Here is a 9,514-nt window from a genome sequence, read left to right on the forward strand (position 1 = left end):
CTGGGAGTCAAGGATTACCTGAGTTGTAAAATAGGAACAAAGCAGGTGCCGCCTCTGCACATGACGAACCCACAGAGCTGTATCTGTGTGGATGTGAGTTAGTACTCGCCGGAGCAGTGACCTGGAAACCCGCCAGGCAGCACAGCTTGAAGGAAGCATCTCTCTGCTGGAGAGGTGGGCCAGGACCTCTGAAGGCAAAGGCAGGCAGTAGGGGGTCCAGGAAGCCCTGCTGGTGCACAAAGCATCAGGACTCCTGGTGCATCTACATGTGTCCTGTGAGGACAGAGCACATGCATAACATCCTGAGACAGGACAGAGGAGGCCAAGAGAGGGGGCTGCTGCCAAGAGCAGCAGAACCACTGTGGCTTGGGCACCAAATGGCGCCACCTTTATGTGAGCTCGCCACCTTTATGTGAGCTGCTCTGTGAGAGTTGGGACAGTTGATTAAAGGGGTCCAGAGGCTGGAGTCGAATTTGTATAAACTGATCTGTTTATCCCCTAGAATGACTTTTTAAACCTGTGATACAACCACATCACTGTCCTGCTTATAAACCTGTTAGTGGCTCCCCATCCCTTATGGAATACAGTCTAAAGCCCTTACGAGGCTGTATGGCCTGCTGGTCAAGGGCAGGGGTTCTGGAGCCGGACGGCCTAGTTCAGACCCTGCCTCTGCCTGTTAGCAATTGTGTGACCTAGTTTGCAATAAGGGTAAAGTCTCAGGTCTTTTACAGTTCCTGACACCCTCTCTGGGCCTCAGTTCTCCAATCTGTAAAATGGGGGCATACTAGTAGTCTGTGGAAAGCCTCAATCAATGTTGGGCCTTATTATGATAGCTTCTCCTGGTTTGTAAGACTTTTGGTGATCTGGACACTGTTCACTATCCTAGTCTTATCTCCTAGACCTCACTGCCTGAAACAATATCAAACTGTGCACAGTTCCCCCCAAACACTGGAATGTCTCCTCTCTCTGCCTTTGTTCATGCTGTTCCCTGCCCAAAATGCCATTCCCTTCTTCTTCCTTGATTTGTCTCTATCTCCAGCATCCAGCTTGGGGCCCTGCCCAGGGCAGCTTCTTGGTAAATGTTTGCAAAATGAATTCCCTCACAGGCAACATTGGCTGCTGCTGAAGGCAGAGGGGGAGGCTAGAACAGGGAGGTCCTGAAACCATCTCCCTTGGGCTCTGGGGGAGACCCTTAATCCTAACACAGAATTCCTCAAGAGATGGTCAGAACAGGATTCTTGGGGGAACTTCCACAAGACTGCAATTGTCCTTACATTTTCCCTCTAAAGCTCCCATCTTCCAGTTTTTTTAATTTCTTCACTTTCATTCCATCCTTAGGGAAAGAGAATTCTTCCCTAAATGAACAAATATACTCATTCATTCAAAATATATGTTTTGAGACTGACTTTGGGCCAGGCATAGCACCAGGCATTGAGGAAAGCTGGACACAAGACAAGCTCACAGTTTTATAATCTAGTGGGGAGGCAGGCAGTAAACAAATGAATAATCAAATAAACAAGTTGATTTATAAAAATAATGAGAACTATAAAGGCATTTAAAAAGAAAATGATAAAAAATTATAGGAGGGGTGTGGTGGGGGGTAGTTGGGAGATGGGCATTATTTATAAGGTTGTCAGGAAAGGCCTGCATTTGAGCTGAGACCTGAATGAGCTATGAAACCCGCTATGTAGAAATTTGGGGAAAGACTGTTGTAGGCAGAGGGTATGGCTAATGCAAAGGCCCTGGGGCAGAAATGAGTTTGATATATTCCAGGAACAGAAAGAAGGCCAATGGGGCAGAACTCCAGGGGAGAAAAGAAGCTGGAGCGGAAGGCAGGGGAAGGTAATGTGGGCCTTTACAGGACAGGGAAAGGAATAGGTTTGATTCTAAGCCCAGTTGGAGAGCTTTAAGCAGGGAAGTAACATCATGTGATTTGCATGTGTGAAACATCAATGGTAGTTGTGTGGAGGCTGGGTTGTAAAGGGATAAGAGAGGAAATGCAGAGACCAAGTAGGGATCATGTAACCATCCAAGTGAGAAGAATGGGGAATTTGGAGGTCATGATGATGGAGAGAATTGGATGGATTGGATGGAGAACTGTGGATTGATTTTAGAGGTAGAGTTTGTTAATTAGGTCCTTCAGGAAGCAGATGCTGAGGTGGGGTTAGATGTGCAAGTGCTTGATTGGGGGCTAAGACCTGTGAAAGACAAAGAGGAGAAGGAAGAATGGGGCAGGTTGAGGCTCAGACCTCCATGCAGATGTGACAAATCCTTGGCCAATCTGACAGGGTGCCCCGGGGCCAACACTGCCCATTAGGGCTGGGGACTAAGAGACTTGCCTGTGTCCATCCTGGGCATCCCCATCCCAAGGATCCAGTCTCCACCCAGGGATGGACTTTCACTGGACCAGAGCTGCCTCTGTCTCCTCATCTATAAAATGAGGCCATGGTACCTACCTCAGAGGACTGTGATGAGAACTAGTTAAGACCAGATGGGATGTATGTGAAATCTCCCAGGGAATAGGGGGCAGGGACCAGTTCTTACCATACTGCTTTGTAGTCCCAGGGCACTCAGTATGCCTGGCACTCAGTAGATGCCCAATACATGCTACCCTCTTCCTAGTTTATTCCTAGCATGTGTCAGACTATCAGGAAACGTTAATTTCCTCTTTTACTTCTTTACCTTGATTCTCCAGGTGCCTCCAGTGCCTTCCTGCATAGTTGCTCTGTCCTTTCTTGGTCTCCCTCCCACCACCTTTTTGAGCAGAGTTGGGAAATTGTTCAGACTAAGGCTCATAGATGCCTTCAATCAACACACCCCAGCCTGGGGCCTCCCAGAGGAAGACAGGGCTCAGAGAGGGCCCAGAAATGTTTGTGTTTTAGCGGCGGATGCTGGGATTAGAAGCCTGACCAGAGAGGAGGGGCAGAAGCCAGGGAAGAGAGAGCTTTCCTCTCTGGGGAAGCCCAGAGATTTCCATCCAGGGCTTTTACTTCCCTGGAAGCGGCAAAAGGAGCCAACCCACCTCTCAGGCTCGGGCAGGAAGCGAGGACATCTGTTCCCAGCTCAAGAGGGGCTGAGAACCAAGGAGGAAACGAGTGTTCTCCTTGCAGGGGGCCTGGGAGTTGGCTGGAACGTGTATGCCTGAGTCCAGGCCCAGCCAAGAAAGACCAGAAGCAGTGGCTGCTGAATAAGGCTGCATCCTCTTTCTGTGGCTGTAAGGGCTGGGGCCGGAGTGCTCTCACTGTCTCACAGCATCCCAAGTGCCACCAGTGCCTCCTCCCTGTGGCATCCCTGGAGGTCCATATTTCCTATATCCTATTTCCAATAAGAAAGTCGAAACTCAGAGGTTCAGTAATTTGCCCAGGGTCCCAGGGTCAGTGGGTGTACACCTGAGATTTGAACCCTGACGTTTTCAGACTCCATATTGCAAGTTCTTGCTTTAAGAGTTGATCTGTCTCTGCCCAGCGACGAAGCAGTATGTCCTGGGACCTTCTTTCTGCCCTCAGCTTAGTCCAGCCCCTTCTCCAAGCTCTTTCCTGACCCCAGGAGCCCACCTAAACCCATTGGCCACCACAGCACCCCCCTGCCCTCACCGGTAGTCCCAGCACCAGTTTCTGTTGCACTGATCTGTAACTTGCATTCCCCTACAAGTTCAAGAACTTCTTGAGGTTTGGTACCACGTCTGCTTCAAATCTGGGTCACTGGCACCCAGTGTGTGTTCAGGGTGTATTTGTTTCATGCACAGTTGGACCTGAATGCTGCTGGCCGTTACTCCAGCTCCTCTAGAAAAGGTAGTTTTTAAAAAATTTAGTTTAATTTAATTTTTTAATTGACGTATAGAGAGTTACATGTCAATTTCTGGTATACAGCTTGTTTTAGTCATAAATATACATACATGTATTTGTTTTCATATTCTTTTTCATTAGAGATTATTATAAGATATTGAAGGTAGTTCCCTGTGCTATACAGGAGAAATTTGTTTTTTTGATCTATTTTATATATAGTAGTATTTGCAAATCTCGAACTCTCAATTTATCCCTTCCCATCCCCTTTTCCCCCAGTAACCGTAAGTTTGTTTACTATGTCTGTGAGTCTGTTTCTGTTTTATAGATAAGTTCATTAGTGTCTTCTTTTTTCTTTTCTTTTTTTTTCAGATTCCATATGTGAGTGATATCATATGGTACTTTTCTTTCTCTTCGTGGTTTACTTCACTTAGAATGACGATCTCCAGATTGATCTGGTGTTGCTGCAAATGGCATTATTTTATTCTTTTTTATGGCTGAGTAGTATTCTATTGTATAAATGTAGCACAGCTTCTTTATCCAGTCATCTGTCAGTGGACGTTTAGGTTGTTTCCACGTCTTAGCTATTGTATATAGTGTAGAAAAGGCAGTTTTCTGATGACCCCCAGGACTGCAGCTACTGCACTTGGAGGCAGGGAAGCTGAGTTTTAGAGAACCTTCTCTTCTTAGTCTGTAAAATGGATATAGGTAGTTCTGGGCTGCCTACAGTTGTGATGAAAGATAAAAGGCCCCCTGATGAAGGAGGATCAGGGACAGGTGAACACTGCAGGGTCAGACAGAGGTGCGGGGCAGGGCTAGAGGCCAAGGGAGCGGGTACCTGGGACCTTACCTGGATGGCTGTTCACATGTGTCCAGTGAGGAGCCAAGGGTGCCTGGCAGTTACTCCTGAAAGACATCTGTTTCCTGATCTAGCTCAGGGCACCCGAGGTGGTCCCTAGGAAAAGTGGGGGCAGGTATGGGAGGCTCTCCCCAAGGCTGGAAGAAGGGCCAATGCATGAGACTGTGGGAGAGTGGGCGGTCCTGCTGGCTGGACCCCACCCTGCTCTCCTGCCTGCTGAGCCTGCCAGCCCTCTTCTTGGGTCCAGGCTTGGGTCTCTCTCTTCACTGAAGTTTGCCTGCTACTAGCATTAGCTGTAGCCTCTAGCCAACTCTAGCCCGACACAATTCATTTTTCACATACAGGAACTGAGAAGCAGGGCCGGAAAGGGACTTTCCCAAGATGACACTGCCAGGAGGAAGAATCTGAGAACAATGACAAATGTTAACACTGAGCTGCTTCTTACTATGTTGCTAAGTGCTTTCTAGGTAATCATTTGAACCCTCACAAACCCCCAGTGGAATAGGCGTGCTATTCTCACAGTCCCCATGTTGCAGACGGTGATGCTGAAGCACAGAGAGGTTAAGCAATTGGTTTCAGGTCACTCAGCCACCAAGTTGAGAAGATGGGATTCAAACCCAGACATTCAGATTCGTGACCACTAGGATATACTGTTTCTCTGGATGGAAGCACAGGGCAGGGAAGGCTGTTCTGGCAGGTGTCAGCCCAGTGGCCTGGGATGGGCTCCGAGGGAAGAGCAGGAACAGCAGAAGAAAGTAAAAGGGCCTGTTAGGAGGCTGAAGCAGTGAAGGGACCCAGAGTGAGCTGTGCTTGGCAGCCAGAGGCAGCAGTGCTGTTACTCTTTCTCAGTGGCTGCCTTCCTAATCTGCTCTGTTGGCCCCAACTTCCCCACCTCTGGATGAGATCTTAGGCGTAGCTCACAGCTTGGTCCAGGCACTTTTGGGCTTAATTTTTTTTTTCCAGATATTAAATTGGTCTAGTCTAACAGCAAAGCTTGAAACTCTATTCAGAGCTTCTCTTCCCCAGCTCAAGTCTGCCTTACACTCAAAGGCCTCTGTAATGGGGAAGGAGGCACGGTGGGCTTCTCCTCCAAGACCCCAGTTTGGCTGGCGCTCCCCTTGCCTCTTCCCTGCCAGGTGCTTCTGGTTTCTTCAAGGTTGGAGCTTGGGGCAGGGAGGGGAGAGAGGTGACCAGGTAAGCCTGATTTGGCTGGTTCACGTGTTCTCAGGAGGGCCATTGTTCCCAGGTGGGTCAGGTAAGCTGCCTGGGAACTTGCTCTTTCTCATTAGGGGCACTTTTGTGGCTTCTTCAGAGACCCCCCCCCCATCCCCATCACTAGGGATCTCTCACCTGCAGTTCCTACCTGGGCAAAGCATCCCCTGACTGGTGCTCACGAGCCCCCTTCAGCACCTGTTATCAGGGTCCATCCTCCCAACATGAGTTCTTCTGATAAGGTCACGTGCCCCACCCCTGTTCCCCCACCTCCAAACCTCTTGGGACAGGATCATCCTAATTCTATAACCTCAAACCAGCCACATTCTGCAAGGTTCCCTCTGGGGCCCCAGGAAACACTTTTGCATCCTGGTCCCCAAATGCTGGGACCCCAGGGGACATGTGGGCTGTCCCCAAAGCAGCTAGGTCTCTGCCTCATGGAAAGAGGAGGACTCCAGCCAGCCCCTCACTTTTGTCCCTAGTCGTCTCATGTCCCAGGGGACATGTGTCCAGGGGACATATGCCATGCTCTCTTCCTTTCTGAAGCCCCCTCACTTGGCTTGAGGATGGGGAGTGATGCCAACGGTCTCTAAAGAGAGCTCCTTCTCCAGCCTCACCTCCCACATGGCTTCTGAGCCCCGCAGCCTGGGAGGGCTGAGGGACCAGGAGCATTTCTGTCCAGCCCCTTTGCAAGTCTGCACTTTGAAACAGGGGTACCTGGTATCCACTGTCCCCAGCTTTGGGGTCTGGACTGGAGCAGACAGCAGGGCCGAGGAGGAAGGGAGGGATTGGAGTGGTTTTTCCACTCGGGGGTCAGTTAGTCACGAAGCTGGGGACTGGCCGGGAAGAGATGAGTCAAAGACAAAGTACGGGGCTCAGGCCCCCATGTGGGAAGGTGGTGAGTCAGGCGGCCTGTGAGGGGTGCCAGTTTGCTGCCCAGAGTTTGGTTTTGAAAGTGGAGTTTGAGGGTGTCACATGGAGGTAGAACAGAGTGTTTGACAGCATGGACTTTGAAGTCAGGGCGTTTAGATTTCAATCAAAGCTCCACCACTTAGTAACTGCCACCTGGAGCAAGTGACCCAACCTCTCTCTCCAGTTTCCCTGGCTGCACCAGGGAGGATGAAGGCCAGACTGCAACTTGAGGCTGCAGCTCAGAGCCTGGCCCGTGGAGCCCTCAGCACAGTTCCCTGCAATCCCATGAGGAAGGGAGTATGACTTTCGTGCCCTGTTTTAGAGACGGGGAAACAGAGGCACAGAAGAGATAAGCAACATACCCAGGGTCCCACTGAGGCAGGCAATCCAGCTCCAGTGACTGAGCCCTCACCCACCATGCTACGTATTGAGGTTGCTGGCATGGCACAGAAGTGTGACTGCATGGGTTCAAATCCCACCTCTACCACGTGGGAATTTCTGAGCCAGTTACTTCATCTTTCAGAGCCTCCGTTCCCTTGTCCATACGTTGTGGGTACTGCCCTTTCTAGGTTGTGAGGATTTAGTGAGTTAATCCTTGTAAAGTCTATTCTGTAAGTGTTAGTTTTTCTTCTTAGAGTAATTCTGAGTTGGAAAAGATAATCAGAGGACGCCCTCTTCTCCATTTGACAGAAGAGGTTACAGAGGCCCAGAGAGGGTGAGTGACCATCCTGACAGCTGGCAGAGCTCAGACTCGTCCACTGTTTTTCTCTCAAGCTGTTACATGGAAGGCAGGCATCCAGAATTGATGAGAAGACAGCTGGAACACCGGGATAGGAAGTCAAAGGAGTGGTCAACTTTGGCTACATAGATCTGGAAGATCTATTCTTACTCACATGGTGCTTGAACTGAACCCTTTCACACCTACCGTGTTCAGTCCTCCTGAGTAACTATGCCAAGGAGGGAGTCCTGGCCTCTTTTACTGCTGAGGAGCACTGAGGCCTGGAGAGGGGAAGTGACCTGGCCACCTGAACCTGGACAAGGGTCTCTTTATGGTGCGTGAGTTGTGAAAGGCAGGCAGAGGGATGAGCACGGGCTGGGGTCAGGGATGGTAACTACAGCAAGCCTCCATTAGGACGCTGCTGCATGGAAGCCGGGCTGTGATACCTGCAGGGATTGCCCAGGGAGCCAGTGAGATGATGATCACTTTAATGAGAGCCCATGGGGGACAGAGCCCACATGTGCCTTTTCCAAAGTGTGTCCTAGTTCCTTGCTCACAGATTGGAGTATCTGAACCTCAACAGAGAACCCCTAGGGACCTCCAAACCCACCCCAAAAGAGCATGTAGCTCACTGGCAGGGGGCTTGTCCTTATGCCACAGCACTGAGGACCCCTGCCACCTGCTCTGGCCCATTTCCCATCAGCTCCCCCTGTGGATGTTTCCTAGACCCTCTGGCTCATAAAGGCTGATGGCTGGTGGATGTCATTTAAATTCAGGCTCATGTCTTCTTCACATGCTGAGCTCATCCTTTGGAAAAGACAGAGAAGACTTTGGTCTTTTCCTCTAATGATCACATCCCATCTAGAGACCAGAGGGGGACCTGTTCCCATCTAGTTTCAGCTCAGACTGGCTGTGCACCTCCTGTGTGTCTGCTGCCTATTAGCATTTTCATATCCATCCTGGAATCTCATTGTTCTAAAGAGATTTCAGAAGTTTGGGGAGGGAGCAAGACGTACGGGAATGAGAAATCTGGGTTACTGTCCAAATATATGAAGTTTTGTCTTTTAGTTATATTTTTGTATTGATTTTTAACTTATACATGATCTGTGATACCCATTTCTTGAAATGTATTGGGATTTATGTCCTGCTGTATGAGATACATGATCACTTCTGGAAATCTTCAATGTGTGCTTGAAAATAACACATCAGGCACAGAAGTCTACATATGCCGCTTGTTATTCGGCTCTTTTGTGGCTTGTGTCTTTGTATGCTTTGTAATTTTGGATTGCAAACTCACGTTAACAAGGGTTTTATCTGTGAGTATGCCACGTGGCCTTTACTGTGGGAATGTCCCTCCAGAGAGGGAATTTGCTACTGCCACCTGCTCTGTGGGTGTAACACACCCCAGGTTTGCTTTTTATATTAATTTTCAGACTTAGGAGTTCTGGAACCACATAGACAAAGCAAATTCAAACCTCAAATTTGTATGAGAGAAGATCTAGAGTTACAGTTTCTCAAGTGAGACTTCATTTTAATTTTTCTAACAGAGCCAAAAATGAGCCAACTTCTTTGACAACTTCTTCTGCTTTTTGCAAAAGGATGATTTTTTTTTTTCTCCTTGTTTGCTCTTTCACTGAGGATGTGGGCCCAGCTTTATTCAGGTGTTTTGGTTCCAAATCTCTCTTGGCAGTGACCCAAGGCCTTGTCTCCCATCCCTATAGAGATGTAAAATCCAACCTTCTTGGTTACCAAGATCAGCCAAGGCCAACACCTCCCTACCACTGTCCCCGGGCCACCCACAGACCCTGCCTGCAAGACAGCTGAAGGATCGGCATCTGCTTGTCACCCTGATTTTGGCTTCCTCTTTATTTGTTTTTGGTCCCTGGGGATTTCTTTACTATCTTGGAAGCTCAGTTGAGTATTTAAAAGAATGTTACATTTTCTTTGGTACCTTCAAGCATCGTATAGCAGCTGGCTCTTCAGAAGCTTCCACCCACCATGCCCGAGACCTGGGTTCCACTCTTTGGCTTC

The sequence above is a fragment of the Vicugna pacos genome, chromosome 12, assembly GCF_048564905.1.
Source record: "Vicugna pacos chromosome 12, VicPac4, whole genome shotgun sequence".
Classification (NCBI taxonomy): Eukaryota; Metazoa; Chordata; class Mammalia; order Artiodactyla; family Camelidae; genus Vicugna; species Vicugna pacos.